The following is a 21,160-nucleotide window of genomic DNA, read 5'->3' as shown; positions in this document are numbered from 1 at the left end:
ACTGTACACACACTGTATTCACAGGATCAACCTTTGCTGTTTTACAGTTAATCGTCTGGGATTTCTATCATTTGGCTGTGGGAAGGAGAAGAGCCCCTCCTTTACAAAGAGAAGAAAATTACATCTTTACAAGTCTTCTAACTACTCCAAAGGTCAATACACTTTCTTCCCTCTTATTCTTTATTTTTTCTGAAACTTGATGAGAACAAAGTCATGGTAATTTGGGCAAATGTACTGATCATACATAGTAAACACTGCAGGGAGTTGGCAGGGGTTGACTGCTAAAAACAAGTCTTACAACTTAAAATATGGAAAATATGACGCATTTCCCATTAATTTGGGCTCTAGTTTGTCTCTCTTCTGTATATATTTGTCTATGAAAAATTTTATTTATATTATTCCATGAGATCAATCTATACCTGTATCTGAAACATCTATATTTATCTTTCTAGCTATCTAAACATATGTATATGAAAATAAACATAGCTTTATTTGAAGTGCACAGGATACTGTGCAATCTGTATGCCTACTAGGATATTTTAGTGGGAAAAAAAAGCCACATTCTAATCTCCCTCTACAGGAATTTAAAAATAGATATTTTTAGCATTCTTACAGTAATGGGAGAGGATGAGAGTAGAATGGTCTCTTAGCTCAATATTTTATCTCATGCTTTTGATAATGGTCCCTTTGTTGATGGTTCCCAATGACAAATCTGTTCCAGCAATTTCTTTCTTTCCTCTTTCTTTTTCTTTCTTTCTTTCTTTCTTTCTTTCTTTCTTTCTTTCTTTCTTTCTTTCTTTCTTTCTTTTCTTTCTTTCATTCTTCTTTCTTTCAGTTTGAAAGAGAGAGAGCCAGGGAGAAGGGAAGAGGGAGAGAGAGTGAATCTTAAGTAGGCTCCATGCTCAGCACAGAGTGCAACACAGGGCTTGATCACATGACCAGAGCCAAAATCAAGAGTCAGACGCTCAACTGACTGAGCCACACAGGTGGCCCAGAAATTTCTTAATAGTTGCTATTTGTGAAAGTATTTCTTTACAGATGCACAATTTCAATGGTGATCATTTCCATATGATTTCACAACAAATTTCAGGAGCAGCCTCATATTTATTAGGAATCTGTTACTATTCTGAACAGTAAATGCAACTTTCACATAACACCTGTGAAACTACTTTCCCCTAGTTTTCCTTATCATTATGTCCATCCTATCATCTATCTCTATCTCTCTCTGTCTCTATCCCTATCTATATATTATATCATTTCTGTATCTCTATCACTATCTATCTTTCCATCTGTCTATCATTTTTGCATCTTCTCTGTTCAAATTACAACTGTTGCTCTCTCAGGACTTTTATATTTGTTCTTAAGATGGTTTTATCTTCATGCTAAACTTTCTTATGACTTCAACTGCCACATATGTTGTAATGAATTTTGAAATCAAATGTTTGGCTCAGACACTTTTGTGCTCCAGATCCGTAAAGATATCAGCTCAATCAAGAAAAGTGATATGTCATCTCTCACCATCTATGGTGTTATTTTGTGATTTCTTTTTCAGTGTGACAATCCACTCTGGATACTTCCTCTTAATTTACCTCTACACCCACACAACCACCAGTTTCCTCTGATTCTAATATTACACTAATCTAAGCAATTATTTCCTTTCCATTCTATCTTTGTTTAATTCAGCTTTTATTATTCCGAACATGAACTATTATTATGGTCTTTATTTATAAGGTGTGCTTCATACTGTCCCCTCAACACACATCGAAAGAAGCAAATACCCACAATGCTGCAAGAACGATTTTGCCAAACATACCTGATAGTTTAAATCATCCGTTAAAATTATCATTCTCTAAAAAGATTTAGGTTAAAGTTCATTCTCCTCAACTTACCAGTAAGCCCGGACTAAGCTTTTATAATATTAATAAAGAGAGTTTGACAATCAACAAAATTGTTTTCAGGAAATAAATTTGGTAAGATTACTTATTAATTTATTTTAATCACCATTAATTTCATATATCTTCCTCATTTATTTCAAAGATTGAATATTTCTAAAATAAGACAATATACATAGTGTGAATTTAAAATGTGTTTATATATCACATAAAAATATGAACTAGGAACATTTAGCTTAGATAAAGCACATAATTGTCTTAAATTTAAAAATTTTTATATGATCCATGGAAATTTGCTATAAATTCTTTCATTTTTCAAGTATTTGTGTATTATTACGTGCAAGTAGGTAACTTTTTCCATATATACTAATAAAGCTCAGTTATTTTCTGGAATGGGTGAACACATATCAGAAATAATTGCTGAGGCATCTGGGTGGCTCAGTCGGTTAAGCATCTGACTTCAACTCAGGTCATGATCTCACAGCTTGTGAGTTCAAGCCCTGAGTCAGGCTCTGTGCTGACAGCTCAGGTCCTGGAGCCTGCTTTGGGTTCGATGTCTCCTTCTCTCTCTCTCTCTCTGTGCCCCTCCACTGCTCACACTCTGTCTCTCTCTCTCAAAAATAAATAAACATTTAAAAAATTAATAAAAAATAATTGCTAATGGTTAAAATTCAAATAGATACTGCTGTTATTAATATGTATCTAACTACTTGCATGAAACTAAAAAAATGGAAAATCTGTTGAGATGCAGATACATGTGGTATGTAATCTACTTCTTGAACTGCTCACTTTAAATTCAAAATGAAAAGAGCAATAAGTCCATTCACTTCTTATTTTGTCTGTATCCATTAACTATTAGTAATTATATTAATTTTTCATGAATATTACAAAAATAATAAATAAGTACCAGGGACTAATCTGTGGCTCAAAGAACAAAACACCTATATTTGATACATAGAAAATCTATGACAGGGAAAGTCATAATTCTCTGTAAGAAAAATAATCTAAAGATCTTTCTGTTCATAAAAATGCTGGGGGAAAAAGGCAAAAAGCAAAAAGCAAAAGCAAAAACAAAACAAAAAATTGAGGAAAACCCAGATAATCACTTTGATCACTTGAATAGATTTTGATTGATTTAATTGGATATATTTAATGGATATTTGACTGCTTGAATGAATATGGAATACAAATCTGTAGAAATGGAAAAAAGTACAGATTTGCAGTAAACAGTTTTATTACATAATTTATGATCTCATACTTAACTTTGAAACAGCTATAGTCTCAAGGCACTCAATATTGCCATGTACTTTGCCATACTGTCTTATTTACTGACACTAGATTTCTGTACAGCAAGGATGGAATGAGAGTTTAAGGGATATTGTACATGGTGGCTTTTTCCAATGAATGACAATTGAAGAAACACCTGTGGTCAGGCATTTTGGGCCAACCCCCAGAGAAAATGGGAGATAAATCACTCCAATTCAAGACAGGCTTTTATTTTGCTATTGCACATAGCATATGAGTCATATAATTTCAAAGGAGTTTTATGTACATTCAATATAACCTCAGCATTTTAATGCACTGGTTTTATGTATCTGCCTTTTCTAAAATTTTTGTTGTATTTTTAATATAAAACATTAAACACTAAACTTTATAAAAGAATTCATCACATGCAGACCTGCACTACAAAAAACAAAAAACAAACAAACAAAAAAACCACATATTGAAGGGAGCTCTGCAGACTACAGGGACATTTTCACCAGATTTAACTTGGATTCACAGGAAGGAATACAAATTAATGTGTGAGTAAATGTGAAAAATAACATTTTGTAAGAGCATCGGACTGTGGGATTGTATTATGGGGAAATTCTAGATATAAATATAAAATATATAATAATAGGCAAAGAATAAGGACTACAGGAACCTACTGTGGCTATATATATATTTAATTCTCTCAGCTTTCACTTATCTGAAAATGAATTCATTTCATCCTCATTATTTCAAGAATGATTTCACTGGTTATAGGATTTGAAATGATAGTATGTCTGTGAGTATGTGTTTGTGTGTATATGTATTTTCTCCCAGCACTTTATACATGTCATTCAACTATGTTCTCTCCATTCATTGCTTTCCTGGGAAGTCAGTAAATTTTCATAAAATACCAGCATAGCAAAATTTTACAAAGTAAATTTTTAATAACCATAATACCTGTAATTATTAATCACAACTCATTCATTCATAAAAGGCTATTTCATTTTTGTAACATTTTTGAAAACATCAGTATGCTTTGAAGATACCTGTTCAAAATGATTTTAAACAAATAGCTCTAATTATGAGCAATGCTTATAATTTTTAAGCAACACGGTACATTAGCTTGCTGTAGCAGAAAATACTGTACCAAAAAAAGAAATTACTTGAATTTAAGTAATAAAAAGCAGGAACAAAGACTCTCATATAGATATTTTATGGCAATGAAGTGGATGTTCATAAGGTAAATTTGAAGAAAGAGTTCTAGAAAATTAAAGGTCATAAGATTATAATCATATGTATTTTCCCTCAATGCTTTTTCCCTTGGAAACAATAAATACTGTTAACAAAAAACCAATGAAACAGAAGAAGAAGAGGAAGAAGAGGAAGAGGAAGAGGAAGAAAGAAGGAGAGAAAAATAAGAATTGTGTTTAAATAAGCCTTGGTTTTGTATATTTTATTTTAAGAGCAGAACTTTTCTCCCCCTGTGGAGGGAACAGGTCATTGATTTATTAAGACACACTAAGCAATAACTGTCAAACCTGCCATCCAAAATTAATTTAATTCAATACTTGACTCATTGATTTCATAACTTGTGGTTTTGAGTTGACATGAAACTCATCCAATACTTTTAATTGAAGAGTCATATTCAGCCACTCCAAGGAAAATTTGGATTGAACAAATATACTATATTTTACCTAGATTTAAATATAATCCAATTAGGCAGAAATCTCTCACTTTTAGGTATACTTTATCTTGCACAATATTCTAAATTAATACTATGATAATATATCTAAAAGTGATGTTTTAGGTTCTATATCTATATAAGGGAGATGAAAATGAGCCCTGAGCTATTCATAGATGTTAAATTATAATTAGAATTGAATGTTGCAAATTTATCAGTAAGCTTGGACCCATACTGATAATTAAGATTGCCAAATTTAATATTTCTGATGTTATCTTTTCAAAAATGCATATGGAATACTTCTCTTATTCCAGGCATCTTCTCCCCAGACAATTTTGATATCTGGCAATTAATGCTGGCTATCTTGTATACAGTCTCTACAGCCTGATGGTTCCCTGTAGCTGGATTTCTTATGTAGAGTTTGCATTTACAAGTGTCAAAAATAATCCAAGCATCCAAAGATGGTCAAAAGAATGTCCAGTTGTCTAAAAGATACAGCAAAAACAGTTTGACCTTTGCTGACTTTGTATTGGAAGTCATTTAGACCACTTCTACCATGTTCAGTGGATTGAAGTAGTTGCAAGCGAACCCAGATTCAGTAAGAGGGGCCTAGACACCACTTTTGCTTCGGGAATGGTAAATTCAGAATGTAAATCATACAGGGTAAGGGGTATTGTTGAAGTCATTTTTGGAAAATACAACTTGCCACATGATATGAACATTTGAAAGCTGTACATAAGAAGAATTGTTTGTGAGCGATTGCAGCATACTTCTTATCAATTAACTATATAGCATGAGAAGGATGGGGATGGACAAGATATCAAGGTAACTGTCCATAAAAACATGAGACACAAAGACTCAAATGATCAGCATCAGTTTCATAAATTAATTCCTATGTTTGGTCATGGTGATGGTATGGCTTTATATGAACTTGATATGTTCACAAAGAATGAGTGCACTGTAACTATCATTTCCAGTTCTTAAGATATAAGTAACTGGGGAATTTTGATGGACATGCAACATTTTTAAAGTCTTAAAATCACACTAGAGAAGCATAAAAAAGAAAACTAGAAAGTATGCAGGAACTCTTCAATTATACGTTTTGTTTTGTAGAAAGATGATGGTATATCCATCACTTCTGTGAAGCATTTGTCTTTGAAACTATAGAGATAGTGTTAGTGAAATTCTAGTTTTAAGGAGTGAGACTGATAAAATGCAACCTCTTCCCCCAACGACAAGAACAACAAAATGTTCTTGGGAAATTTGGCAGCAGAAGCAAATTCTAGTAAATATTAGATGAGTATTCAACTCAAATATAAAAATATTAACTATTTTTCAGAAAGCCCTATTCTAATTTTAACCTATTAATTGCATACATTATTAATGTTTTATCATATAGTCAACCTACATGCTAGATTCAAGAGATTTAAACTAAAATCTTTACCTAAAACAAAGCAATATTATAGATAATATAAATACTTGGCGTGTGGGAATATAAATTAAAGATTATATATCTATATATCTATATCCATATATCTGTATCTATATCTATATATCTATATAGAGAGATATATATAAAGAAGGGATACAAACAGGACAAAGTGACAGTTGCTCTGAGTCTCTTGCAGACCCATATACATCCATTAAGTATTGGACCCCTGAAGGCTGGATATAGCATTGGATGCTTTTCTTATAGGGGACATGTTTGTTTTTTCTTTTTTCGTTTTTGTTTTTGTTTTTGTTTTTTTTCCCTAGCTTAGGTGGGATTTGCCAAGAAATGGGTTCTTAGATGAAAATTTGTTGCAGCAGATTAGCAGGAAGTATTCTCATGGACAGCACTGGTAAGGGAATGCAGGAAAGACTGAGCAGAGGAAGAATTTAAAGTATAATTTAGTTGGTGCAGAAGACCAGACATTCCAGTTTGCTTGTGACATTCTCAGTTTTAGCACGGGAAGACTTGAGTCTCAGAAATACTTGGTCTCAGACAAACCGGAGCAGTATCGGCCAATTCCATATGGAACTTTGGAACTGGTATGGCTCTTCAGAAATGTGTTCAGGTGAGACAACGGGCCCCTGGTCCACATTTACTAGACTTTGGATGTGAGCTATTTCTCAGGAAAAGGTACAGCTTTGGGTGATGGACTCCATTATGCTGAGAGCCATTCTCTAATGTCTCAAACAGTTCAATTCAACATGATTATCACTGAATTCACAAAACCTCCCTCCACACCTGATTTTCTCCTTACCTTAAATAACAGCTACAACCCCCACTCCCTTCTCTCACCCTCCCCATTTAAAAACAACAATCTGTAAATTTTATCCCCTAATCAATTTTCTAATATGTCACTGTACCTTTCTTTTCTTTCCTTTACAAAAAGCATATACTGGGGATATAAAGGAAGTATATCACTTTGAAATTTAAATTGTAAGATTGTGCATTTTACAATGATTTTTATCAGATTTTCTTAGGAGTTTCATGATAGATGAGAACATAAGAGTAGTAAGTAATATTTCTTGTGGTAAATTTGCATGTTATATTAGCCACTACATTCACTGAATTATTTTCATAGAATTTGAAGGGCATTTTCTCTTCTCCAGTAATTCTGAGTCAGTGGAAATAAAAACAAGGATTAAATCCCAACTGGGACATAAAGATTATAATAATCATATGGGGAAGAGGAAGGAGAAAAAAAAAGAGGTACTTTGTAGTGGGAAACACCAAAGACCTGACTTAGTGCCAATATAACACTGAGGAATGGGTTCTGTTGTTGGTAGGGAGAATCACTGGCCAACAGAAATTACCCTACATTGTTTCACGATCTGGAAATAAGCAACATGTCTTTACTTCGAAGATTTTGCCTTCTTTTCTCTCTGTGTCTAAACTACCCATTTTGCATGGTTATTCTGCCATTGAACAAAACCTCAGCACCCCTGAATCCTCAAAATTGAAGGTGAGAGAATTGATAGCTTTTTGGTATCACTAGGAAAAAGCTTTAATTGTGATAATGGAGAAACTGATTAAACTACTTTCAAATTGCTCACTTAGCTGAAACAGTGGTGAGTACATCACGTCTGTCACAATGAGGCTAATCCGGAGGTCATAAAACTGTAATATTTAGCAAAATATCTTTCATTTTGGAATCAGAGAGAAAATATTACAAATCTTGTGTAATGTGCAAGATGCAACCAAGATTTGTGTTAAGTGGGAAAAGACTACTGAGAAAAAAATTCTACCTGTTTTGGAAAGAAACAGATATTTGCAAATGGGTTTTTCTACTTTAATTTTTTAGTTATAAGTTTCTCAAATGACAATTTTAGTTAACAATTTCCCAAGTGGACCAGTTAATTATTCATAAGAGTTTGTACTTCCTTGCCTAAATATATATATTACATATAATATATATATTTATATTTATACATATAAATATATATTTATATTTATATATTTATATAAATTGCCATATAAATTGGCATAAATATAAATATATATTATACATATTTGCTTAAATATATATATTTGTCTCCATCATCTCATATAGTCACCATTTTCATATATACATAACATGAAATATTAGTCAGTCTTAATAAAGAAGTTAATCTGTAATTACAACAACATGAATAAAGCTGAGGTACATTATACAAAGTGAAATAGGCCAGACACAGAAAGACAAATACTGTATGATCTGACTTATATGTGGAGTCCAAAATAGTTGAACTCAGAAGCAAATAGGAGATTGGTAATTGGCAGAAGGTGGGGGAATAGGCAAATGAGGAGATGGTCATAGGGTACAAAGTTTCAGTTATGAAAGACTAGTTGTGAAGATGGTGACTATAGTCTACAATACAGTAGTTTTATACTTGAAAATTGCTAAGAGGGTAGATCTCAAGTGTTTTCACCGTGAAAGAAAGAAAGAAAGAAAGAAAGAAAGAAAGAAAGAAAGAAAGAAAGAAAGAAAGAAAGAAAGAAAGGAAAAGAAAATAAAGAAAGAGGAAGGAAGGAAGGAAGGAAGGAAGGAAGGAAGGAAGGAAGGAAGGAAGAGAGGGAGGAAGGGGGAAGGGGAAGGGGAGGAGGAGGGGGAAGGGGGAGGAGGAGGGGGAAGGGGAAGGGGAAGGGGAAGGGAAACAGAAAGGGAAAGGGAAAGGGAAACGGAGAGGGAGAAGGAGAGGGAGAGGGAGAGGGAGAGGGAGAGGGAGAGGGAGAGGGAGAGGGAGAGGGAGAGGGAAGGGAAGGCAAGGGAAGGCAAGGGAAGGCAAGGGAAGGCAAGGAAAGGCAAGGAAAGGCAAGGAAAGGCAAGGAAAGGAAAAAGGAAAGGAAAGGAAAGGAAAGGAAAGGAAAGGAAAGGAAAGGAAAGGAAAGGAAAGGAAAGGAAAGGAAAAGAAAGGAAAAAAATTGGAGGGGAGGAAAGGGAAGGGGAGGGGAGGAAAAGGAAATGGTAATTGTGTGCAGTGATGAATATGTTAATTATCTTTATTTCCATTATCATTTCATAATGTATACCTATATCAAAATTTCAGGTTGTATACCTTAAATATCTCTTAAGTTGTCAATTATATCTCAATAAGGTTGAAAATAAAAAAGACTGTAACATGATAAATGTACTTTAAATTCCAAGAATAGTGATTCTCATTAAAGCACGTACAAGAACAGGAGATGTTATAGGAGGGCAGATATTATTAAACTTAACTGCTTGAAGGCAGAGTATAAAAAATAGATATAAGTAGGCAAACATCTATAATTGTTTCAAAACTTATAAGTGAGGTTATTAACTGTTATACACTATTGTACATTAACTTGAGTGTATACTTATTGGTAAACCATAGAAAATACCCTAATTTTGGCCTACCTGATTCTTTAAAAATTTTTTTTTTAATGTTTATTTATTTTGGAGAGAGAGAGACACAGAGTGCAAGCAGGAAGGGACAGAAAGGGAGATACTGAATCTGAAGCAGACTCCAGGCTGAGCACAGAGTCAGCACAGAGCCCCACGTGGGGCTTGAACTCACAAACCACGATATCATGACCTGATTGGAAGTTGGGAGCTTAACCAACTGAGCCACCTAGGCACCCCTGGCCTACCTGATTCTTAGCTGACTTTGTAGACCTTGTTAATTCTGACATACAATATAATGTATAGCACCATTAGAGGCTATTATCCATGTGGTTTTAAACATTTTATTATATTTTAATAGATGCAACCATTTCAGTAAACAACTATTGAGTGCCTACTATCCTAATATGGGATATTAGCAGCTGCAGCATTCTGCACCTGTTTACCAGCCTTAAAGATGTGCAATTGATATGCAAAGTTTAGTAGGTGTTCCCTTCCATCCATCAACCTGATCCCAGTGACCATATAAGATGGTAGTTGTATAAGGCAAATATTCTTTGTAATTTTCCACATATTTAAAAAATTGTATGATAAAATTCTGTGTTACAGGGACACTAAGAGCTTTAACGGGAATCAAGGTGCCACCTTTTAACACTGTGTGACACTCACCTAAGTATTAACCTGTTATTTAAATTTCACATCTGTAAAATGGGAACCCCTCTCAAGAGGCTGTATTGAAAATTCAGTGTTAATCTCTGTAAAGTACTTAAGCAGCAGAAGGCAAAAGGGGACAATTATGATGATTTAAATGAGGATGCTCATGGGGCAGCAAAGATAGAAGAAGAAATTTAGTAAAAGGGAGAGCAGAGTATCAAGATGAACCTTTGGCTACACAGGTGCTGAATTATTCATAAAGGAGAGGTTATGTTTTACTTCTCAAGAAGGAATACTCTCCCTGATCTTCCATATTGAAAATAGCCTTAGAAGTCATTAGATAAGGAGCTCTAAATCTCCCTTACCATTACCCTTGTCAATATTTTATTAAGTATCATTACATATTTATTTTTCTAGATGAGCATGTTTCTCTGCATTTACTAAACAGAATTATTCATTTAGTTTTTAATTTTCAAAAATAATAAAAATAGATCATAGTTTCACAGGGTAACATATGTATACACAGGTGTACTTGTGTGTGTGTGTGTATAAATATCTGTATATTGAATATACTGTGAAAAATCCATCTCTTACCCTATTTCTTCACCTTCCTATTTTTTGTTCCCTCCCACATAGGTAACCACTGTTATTACTTTTTTTTTGATTACCTTTCTCTCTAGAGTTTCTTCATAAATATAAAAGTAAATGCGATGCAATATAATATAATAAATATGTATACCTGGTTCCCACCCCCCACAAATATTACCATTAAAAATTAGCATATGATGTGAATTATTTTTTACTTTTATTGGCTAGCTATATACCATGGAAATCTTTCCATTTCAGTGCCTAAAGTACTGCTCCATTCTTTTTTGGAGCTGTCTAGTATATACCAAGATTTATCTAACCTGTTTTCAACTGATGGCATTTAGAAGGATTCAAATATTTACAATCCAAGCAATGTTTAATGAATTATATCCGTATAGTATAACTTCCCATAAGTGAATATGAGTATATAATAATCTATCCCTGTGGAATAAATTCCCAGAAGTGGAATTAACAGCTCAAAGTATGTATGCTTACTCTTGGTAGACATTGCAAAACCAAATTGCACCACCGACGTATTAAATGTTTGTTTCCCCATAGCCTTGATACAGGGTATGCAATCTCATTTTCTGCTTTTTAATTCTGATTAAAAATATATGTATTTGTATAGTTAACTTTGCATTTTAAAATATTGCAGAAATTGGGGTGCCTGAGTGGCTCAGTAAGTTGGGCATTCGACTTTGGCTCAGGTCATGATCTTAACAGTTTGTAGGTTTGAGCCCCATGTCGAGCTCTGTGCTGACAGCCCAGAACCTGGAATCTGCTTGGGATTCTGTGTCCCTCCCTTTCTGCCCCTCCCCTGCTCTCACTCTGTCTCTCTGTCTCTCATAAATAAACATTAAAATTTTTTAAAATTTATTAAAAATTAAAGAAATGAAACTTTGCACATATTTAAGAAACATGTTTATATTATTTGCTGCAAACTATCTTTTGTATCACTTGCAAATAATTTCATTGGTATTTTTATTTTATTTGTATCTAATTTTGGCAATCTTTCCACAAGAGGATTATCACTTTATGAGGTGCAAATACTTTTCCTGGTTTGTCATTTGTCGGATATTTGTTTTTTTAAAGTTTATTTATTTAGAGGCACCTGGGTGGCTCAGTCGGTTGAGCGCCCGACTTCGACTCAGGAATGAAAGCAGACATTTACTGCAGAACAGAACTTCTTTTGATTATTTTGCTTAATTGTATATGCTTTTTTAAAATATACATTTTAGGGGATAGTTCAAAAAGTATCCTCTGGTTTGCTGACATTGAGAACTAAAAAGTTGTTTTCATGGTGTGTGCTTGGTATATACACATGTTTTTGGTATAGACAAGTGTAGCTGTGTAAACAAAAGTACTCTGACTTATTGAATATTCTGGAGAATTACCTTTAAAATCTTTCAGAAACATGTATGTTTATACATTTTACTTGGTTAACTTTTATTAATTTTTCAAAGTTTACCTATTAGATATTCGATTCTTAGCATAACATTAAGCAAGTATTGGCAAGTATATTCAACATCCAATTGGCAGATGAATAAACTAAGGCAAAAATAATTGATATGACCTGCTTAAACTAACTCAGATTTTGTTGAAGATTATTCAAGTGTTTCTCTAAGTTCCAAAGGCTATTTACCAGAGCACAGCATTAAGTGTACTGCATATAAACAAGCTGCATCTTTCTTATTCTCTGCTAAAAATCAGTTACTTTCTTCTAAGTTTATATCAAGCCAAAGAAATGGTATCTTACTAAATATGTATTCATACATATGGCTTTTAGAATTTTCTTCTTTCAGTACACAGTCAATAGCACTGGCATTTTACTTGGTTTTCATAGTAAATGAATATCTGTGTTGTTTTGGGGAAAAGTCCACATTTTCATGTTCTTTTAACATAGTGAATATTTGCTTTTTATTTTAATTTCTACTAAATATAATTGGACTTTCTGTATTTATATAACATGGCTTTGGTTGTGTGTGTGTGTGTGTGTGTGTGTGTGTGTGTGTGTGTGTATGGCTTTATACTGGATCTTATAAGTGTTTTTAATTTCAATGGACAGTTTAAAACACAATTTTAACTGTTTTTAATAAAGAATAAGATACAAAACACATAAGTAGTTTATAGTGTATATACTATATATACTGTAGGGTGTGTGTTATAGTGTGCATACATTTCTTATGCAGCATGAACTCGTTTTGCAAGGATACAAGGATAGTCACCTCAGAAGTATTGATGCTGATACATGAAATCTATAGAATCTGCTTGTTTATTTTATATAATCTGATTATTAAAGGAATTCGAACTAAATCTTGATGTTACAAGTGAATGGGATTGTATTTTGAAGTTGAAAGAGTTTACTTTGGTTCTGGTTCAGGTCTTGAATAAAGTGATAAAATGACCAATTGTATTATCTTACATATCTGCAAATAATGTACAAAGTCACTTTTATTGACTTCTTTTGATAATGGTAAGCTTTTCCCAGATGCTTTACATATTCAAATATATGTATGCTTTACACTGACCCCTTAAATTAAATCTTATAATTATCTTTTTTCTACAGATAAGAAAACTGAAGCACTTACAAATTAAGTAGTTGTCCAAAGCCAACAGATTAAGAGAGCTGAGATACAAGCCATCACACTCTGTCCCACTGGAATTGGTAGATAGGATGCATTCTATGATCCTTTAAGTTACAATTGTTTACAATTGATTATGATTAACATCATGGGTGTAATAAACTCACCTTGAAGTGTGCTTTTCTCTGTTTCATAATTTATACCTTTAGTTTGCTATTCTATGTATCTGATGCTATTGTTTTTGACTAAAAGCATGTACTTCATTGTACTTTCCTAGGATTGGGAATTAATTTTTATCTATCTTACTTTTTAGGTGATTGATTTTTTGGTGACCAGTATTTTAACTTTGGAATGGGACTTAATGTCATGTTTAGCATACCAATATTTGCCCTATGTACAAACTAACCAAAAAAAATTTTAAACCTGATACTTAAATATTGAATTGAAGGAAATGTATTAGAGTTGTTAAAAACAAGTTTTATTTAAAATATGTTATTTATTTATTTGAGAGAGAGAGAGAGAGAGAGAGAGAGAGAGAAGAAGAAGAAGAAGAAGAGGAGGAGGAGGAGGAGGAGGAGGAGGAGGAGGAGGAGGAGGAGGAGGAGAGAGAATCCAAGCAGGCTCTGTGTTGTCGATGGAGTCCAATGTGGGACTCGATCCCACAAACCATGAGATCATGGCCTGAGCCAAACCAAGAATCGGATGCTCAGCTGAATGAGCCACCTGGGTGCCCCCCAAACAAGTGTTAATGATAGTCCTGATATTTACAGGTAAGGTGATATAGGCTCCAAAGTGCAGTTTTGCTGAAACAGCTTCTGTCTCTCTTGATACAAAGTACTTAACATAATACGTTTTCCTCTGCTACGTGGAAAATGATAGGATGTAAATTTTACAGTTATTTTTTATTTGATGCTTACAGAACATTTTAGCATTGACAAGTTGAAGTTTATTTCAAATAAATTTGGAATTAGGGCTGATTTACTGAAGCCGTATATTGTGAATTACATAGGCAATATATTTCAAGATATAGATATATATTGCAATTGCAGTATAGAAGCAGATTGCTTATTTTACCATGGCAGGGTTATTTTGCTTTAGGGAAAGAATATTAAATCCCACAAATATTTGTTGAGCCTGTTTCTCTGCATTGAAGAAAGTGCTTCCCCCAAGTGTTTCACACTGAAATGATGCAAAATTTGGTGCTTCTTGAGTGAGGTAGTCCTGCTACATCAGAATCTATTCTGAGCCCTAGCTCCACATGCTGCACTGTAGAATAATCTATCCCAACTCTATCACATGGCTGTATTCTTGATTTGTATGTCTGTCCATAGATATATAGAGAGGGGCCATGGGCAGTGGCACAAAAACAGATCATTCCTCAAAATAACACAGTGGTTCTTTCAAGTTTGTCTCTGGATCATACCAGGCATTGCTTGTTTTCTTGAGTCTTATAATCTCACTATAAGTACTTGACTGCATTAATTCACTTAAATCTGTCAACAACCCATGAGATGAACATTAATTCCCTTCATGTTACAAATGAAGAAACGGGACAATTTGAGGGTAAGCAGAGTTAGTAAGTGTCTATAACCTCTACCTTCTTCATATTTTCATGAAAGTTCGCCTGAGAATAATTGTAGCAAACATTTATTTTTAATCATTTTGTTGAAATAAATAATGTAACAATAAAGAATGCAGCTGGAGGAGTGCCTGGGTGGCTCAGTCCATCAGGTGTCAGACTCGATTTTGGCTCAGGTCACAATCTCACGGTTGGTGACATGAAGACCTGAGACAGGCTCTGAGCTGACAGCACGTAGGCTGCCTGGGAATCTCTCTTTCTGCCCCTTCTCCCCTCAAAGTAAATAAACATTTTTAAAGGAATAACATTAAAATAAATTTTTAAAGAAATGAAACTGGAAATTCTTACTCTTCTCAAAATTACTGGCTATAATTCGCTACTTCTTTTGGTAGAAAACATAATGAGCGGGGCGCCTGGGTGGCTCAGTCGGTTCAGTGTCCGACTTTGGCTCAGGTCATGATATCGCAGTCCGTGGGTTCGAGCCCCGCGTCGGGCTCTGGGCTGACAGCTCAGAGCCTGGAGCCTGTTTCAGATTCTGTGTCTCCCTCTCTCTGACCCTCCCCTGTTCATGCTCTGTCTCTCTCTGTCTCAAAAATAAATAAACATTAATTTTTTTTTTTTAAAGAAAATGTTATGAGCAAAAATCAAAGCAGTCTTTTCAGAGCTCAGTCTTTACTGGCTCATTTAAGTACACTGTTAAATTTTCACAGATTTTACAAGTCTGTTTTAAAATGCAACCATTATTTAAAATTAAATTATATGAACACACGATACATGACTAAAGGCAAAATGATACTCAAAACTCATTCATCAGTTTTTTGTAAATTTCCTACATTAAATATAATCTATGTTATTGAAGTTATTTATGTTTATTATATCTCTATGATGAAATACTAGGCAATAGTATTGTGCAATATTGCTGCACATGCCTTTCCAACTTTATATTAAGGAACATCATGTTGACAGACTTATGACAGCCATGATGGTAATATTTATATCATGGTATTTGACAAATACTGGAAATCAGGCCTTGATTCACTGTTTTGTTGATTGCCTAGACTTAAGTACATCAAGACAAAATGTTAATAATGCATATTAAGCTTCAAATGATGCTTTGTCTGGAGTCATTACATTGTGACTAGCACACACACACATGAGCACACAGAGTAACAAGTGAGAAAATATTCTTCTAGAAATCAAACACTATCATCTTATACAGCAAAGAAATCACTCATATCTTTGACTAGTGAGGGAATTTCCAAAATACATTATTATTATTTTATTTTCATCTTACTTGCTAAGTAAGCAAAATTATTAAGTAATATTTACATCAAAAATACAGTCATTTATCAGTGATATGACCAAACTTCTATGCATTATTTGTAGTCTGTTTTTGTCAAATCATGGTTAAATTGCAAACATAAGTTTGCTACAGATACAAGAGGTCAACAAAAATCAATAAAAAGCATTCTGTGAAAATCAATTGGCTACATGGGATTGCAATAGGGTATAGTATTTTTATTATTATTTGTAAATTGTGTCTATATATCTTTTATATCAGTACAAAAATATAATAAACTCATACATTATTTTCACAGAGTTTATTTTTAAGTGTTTACTAGCACTCTACTGCACATAACTCACTCTGTAAAGCTTCAATGTTGCAAAGAAATATAAAGTGTAGAAAATCTTTAAAATTTTTTTTTAATATTTATTTATTTTGAGGGAGAGAGATATACAGAGTGCAAACAGAGGAGGGACAGAGAGAGTGGGAGACACAGAATCCAAAGCAGTCTCCAGACTCTGTGCTGTCAGCACAGAGTCCAATGTGGGGCTCAAACCCACGAAGAGTGAGATCACAACCTGGGCCGAAGTCAGACACTCAAATGACTGAGCTCCCCAGGTGCACCTAAAGTGTAGAAAATCTTAATAAAAATATTGGCAGGTATAAATATAGAAACAATTCTTCTGCCCATTTCTTCACTGAATTATTTGTTTTTTGGGTGTGGAGTTTGGTGAGTTCTTTACAGAGTTTGGATACTAGCCCTTTGTCTGATATGTCGTTTGCAAATACTTTTTCCCATTCCATCAGTTGTCTTTTAGTTTTGTTGATTGTTTCCTTTGCAGTGCAGAAGCTTTTTATCTTCATGAAGTCCCAATAGTTCATTTTTGCTTTTAATCCTCTTGCCTTTGGCGATATGTCAAGTAAGAAATTGCTGTGGCTGAGGACAGAGAGGTTTTTTCTGCTTTCTCTTCTAGGGTTTTGACGGTTTCCTGTCTCACATTCAGGTCCTTCATCCATTTTGAGTTCATTTTTGTGAGTTCTGTAAGAAAGTGGTCTAGTTTCATTCTTCTGCATGTGGCTGTCCAGTTCTCCCAGCACCATTTGTTAAAGAGATTGTCTTTTTTCCACTGGATATTCTTTCCTGCTTTGTCAAAGATTAGTTGCCCATACTTTTGTGGGTCCAGTTCTGGAGTCTCTATTCTATTCCATTGGTCTATGTGTCTGTTTTTGTGCCAATACCATGCTGTCTTGATGATTACAGCTTTGTAGTAGAGGCTAAAGTCTGGATTGTGATGCCTCCTGCTTCGTCTTCTTCTTCAAAATTACTTTGGCTATTCGGGGCCTTTTGTGATTCCACACAAATGTTAGGATTGCTTGTTCTAGCTTCGAGAAGAATGTTGGTGCAATTTTGATTGGGATTGCATTGAATGTGTAGATGGCTTTGGGTAGTATTGACACTTTAACAATATTTAGTTTTCCAATCCATGAGCACAGAATGTTTTTCCATTTCTTGTATCTTCTTCAATTTCCTTCATAAACTTTCTATAGTTTTCAGCATACAGATCTTTTACATCTTTGGTTAAGTTTATTCCTAGGTATTTTATTATTCTTGGTGCATTTGTGAATGTGATCAGTTTCTGTATTTGTCTTTCTGTTGCTTCATTATTAGTGTATAAGAATGCAACTGATTTCTGTACATTAATTTTATATTACTGAATTCATGTATCAGTTCTAGCAGATTTTTGATGGAGTCTATCAGGTTTTCCATGTATAATATCATGTCATTTGCAAAAAGTGAAAGCTTGACTTCATCTTTGCCAATTTTGATGCCTTTGATTTCCTTGTGTTGTCTCATTACTGATGTTAGAACTTCCAACACTATGTTAAACAACAGTGGTGAGAGTGGACATCCTGAGATGTCCTGTTCCTGAGATCGTGTTCCTGATCTCAATAGACAGTTCTCTAAAGAAGACATCCAGATGGCCAACAAGCACATGAAAAGATGCTCAACGTCACTCCTCATCAGGGAAATACAAATCAAAACCACACGGAGATATCACCTCATGCCAGTCAGAGTGGCTAAAATGAACAAATTGGGAGACAATAGATGCTGAAGAGGATGTGGAGAAATGGGAACCCTCTTGCACTGTTGTTGGGAATGCAAACTTGTGCAGCCACTCTGGAAAACAGTGTGGAGGTTCTTCAAAAAATTAAAAATAGATCTAGCCTATGACCCAGCAATAGCACTGCTAGGAATTTACCCAAAGGATACAGGAGTGCTGATACATAGGGGCGCTTATACCCCAATGTTTACAGCAGCACTTTCAACAATAGCCAAGTTATGGAAAGAGCCTAAATGTTCATCAACTGATGGATGGATAAAGAAGTTGTGGTTTATATATACAATGGAATACTACTTGGCAATGAGAAAGAATGAAATCTGGCCTTTTGCAGCAATGTGGATGGAACTGGAGAGTGTTATGCTAAGTTAAATAAGTCATACAGAGAAAGACAGATACCGTATGTTTTCACTCTTATGTGGATCCTGAGAAACTTAACAGAAGACCATGGGGGAGGGGAAGGGGAAAAAAAAGTTACAGAGAGGGAAGGAGGCGAACCATAAGAGACTCTTAAAAACTGAGAATAAACTGAGGGTTGATGGGGGGTGGGAGGGAGGGGAAAGTGGGTGATGGACATTGAAGAGGGCACCTGTTGGGATGAGCACCAATTGGGTATGGAAACCAATTTGACAATAAATTTCATATTAAAAAATAAATAAATAAATATAGAAACACTGAAAGTTTTAATCATGAACCAGTAATAAGTTAATGAAAAAAAGAAAAGACTGACAAAATAAAGATGTTTAAATTTTCCAGAACAGATTTTTTTCTTTTTTTGAGTCAGTTTTATGATGAGCTTTCTAAGTTGACTTCCAGAGATCCCTGCTTCTTGACAGTGGAGCCCTAGTGCAATTCCCTGTTACTGAGTGTGGCCTGGACCTACAGTTTTACTTCTAATGAGTAGACTATTGCAAACATGAGGGGATGCCACCCATGAAATTAGATTATGAAAGCCTGACTTCCATCTTGCTTGGTCCTGTCTCTCTGGCTCCTCTGTTGTACTTGATCTGATAAAGCAAGTTGCCATGTACTTAGTTGGGCTACTGAGAGGCGATCTCGGCAAGGAACTGACAACAGTAATATTAATTCAAATTCCATATCACTTTAAGGAAAAACATCCAAAATCATATATACCTCACTAGTTTGTGGAGACACCCACAAGTCACCCATGTTTTGTTATTTACATATACCTTGGATGATCACATTAATCATTATTATAAATATATTAATGGTATGCTTTCTAAAAGAATATTTTTCTCAGAAGTTTGATATTATAAAATAACCAGAAACTGCAGTAATCATTTTAAATACACATTTTTTTTCATATCTTCCATTTTTTTTAAACCTATATGTTTACATGATTTTCATTTGAATAGTTGTTCCTAGGGATTAGAGTGGCACATGTCAAAATTTACTCTATCTCAAAGATGCAGTCTCAAATATTATTTCTAACTTAAAAATAATTTCACTAGAAATTTTTTTAGGAAAGCAAGGAACATATATGGTCCATATACATTTGACAGCTCTGAAAGTCAATAAGAAATTTAAGAAAAATGTTGAAGATTATAATCTGAGATGTGTTTCTTAAAACAATTCTTACACATAAATGGACATATACTACATATATTTATTTAAAGCTATTTGTCTATTTTTTATTTTCTAGTGATATTTGTAATTTATCTTCTAGGTTTTACCCTTAATCATTTCTATTGCCTTATTCTGGCATTGAATTTCTGCTTTCTCCTATTTAATGATTATGTTACGTGTTATGGTTTCCCACTTCCATTTTGGAAAGAATAATTTTTACTTTTTTAATTTTTTTAATGCTTATTTATTTTTGGGAGAGAGAGAAAGGAAGAGAGAGAGAGTGAAAGAGAGAGAGAGAGAGAGAGAGAGAGCACGAGCTGGGGAAGGGCAGAGAGAGAGACAGAGAGAGAGAGAGACAGAATCTGAAGAAGGCTCCAGGTTCTCAGCTGTCAGCACAGAGCCTGACACAAGGCTCCAACTCACAGACTGTGAGATCATGATCTGAGCCAAAGTTGGACGTTTAACCGACTGAGCCACCTAGGCGTCACAGAAAGAATAATGTTTTTTTAAAAAAAATCAAATGTAACTCTGTTGTGCTCATAGTCTTACTTGTAATGATATAATATCTTATTATGTTAATAAATTTAATTGGCAAGCAAAAGAGGTGACTTGTAATATAGTTATTTATGAAGGATAGACATGCTACCATAAACATACAGTGTTTAATAAAATTGATGATCTAACCAACTCAATCAGCTTGATTAAGTAGGAAGTAAGAAAACTTCTAATACAATTAGTTACTTTTTGTATGTCAAATATATATGTTTTCTTAAGATAGATCTTCTAATAAAACTTTATGTCTTATTAGATGTCCACAGTAATAGCTAAATGCTTTTATAGCAATATTTAAATATCTGTAAATGATGTTTTCTAACCTATAAAATTCACTACTCTGAAAACAATGTGCTTATTATAGTCATAAATATTTCTAGAAAGCCTTGTATTTGAAGAATAATGACTTTGTCTAAATTGATTTCTAGCACTCTGCATTATATCTCCAGTGCAGTGTTAATGAAACCTAAAATGAGCTGATCTTTAACAAGCTCTCTATTGTAGCCACTTTTATTATTTGCAGCTTTTCATGTGACAGAGGCTATTTTCAAAAAAATTAT

This window comes from Panthera tigris, chromosome F3 (assembly GCF_018350195.1).
Source record: "Panthera tigris isolate Pti1 chromosome F3, P.tigris_Pti1_mat1.1, whole genome shotgun sequence".
NCBI classification, from domain to species: Eukaryota; Metazoa; Chordata; class Mammalia; order Carnivora; family Felidae; genus Panthera; species Panthera tigris.
This window is presented reverse-complemented; position numbering follows the sequence as displayed.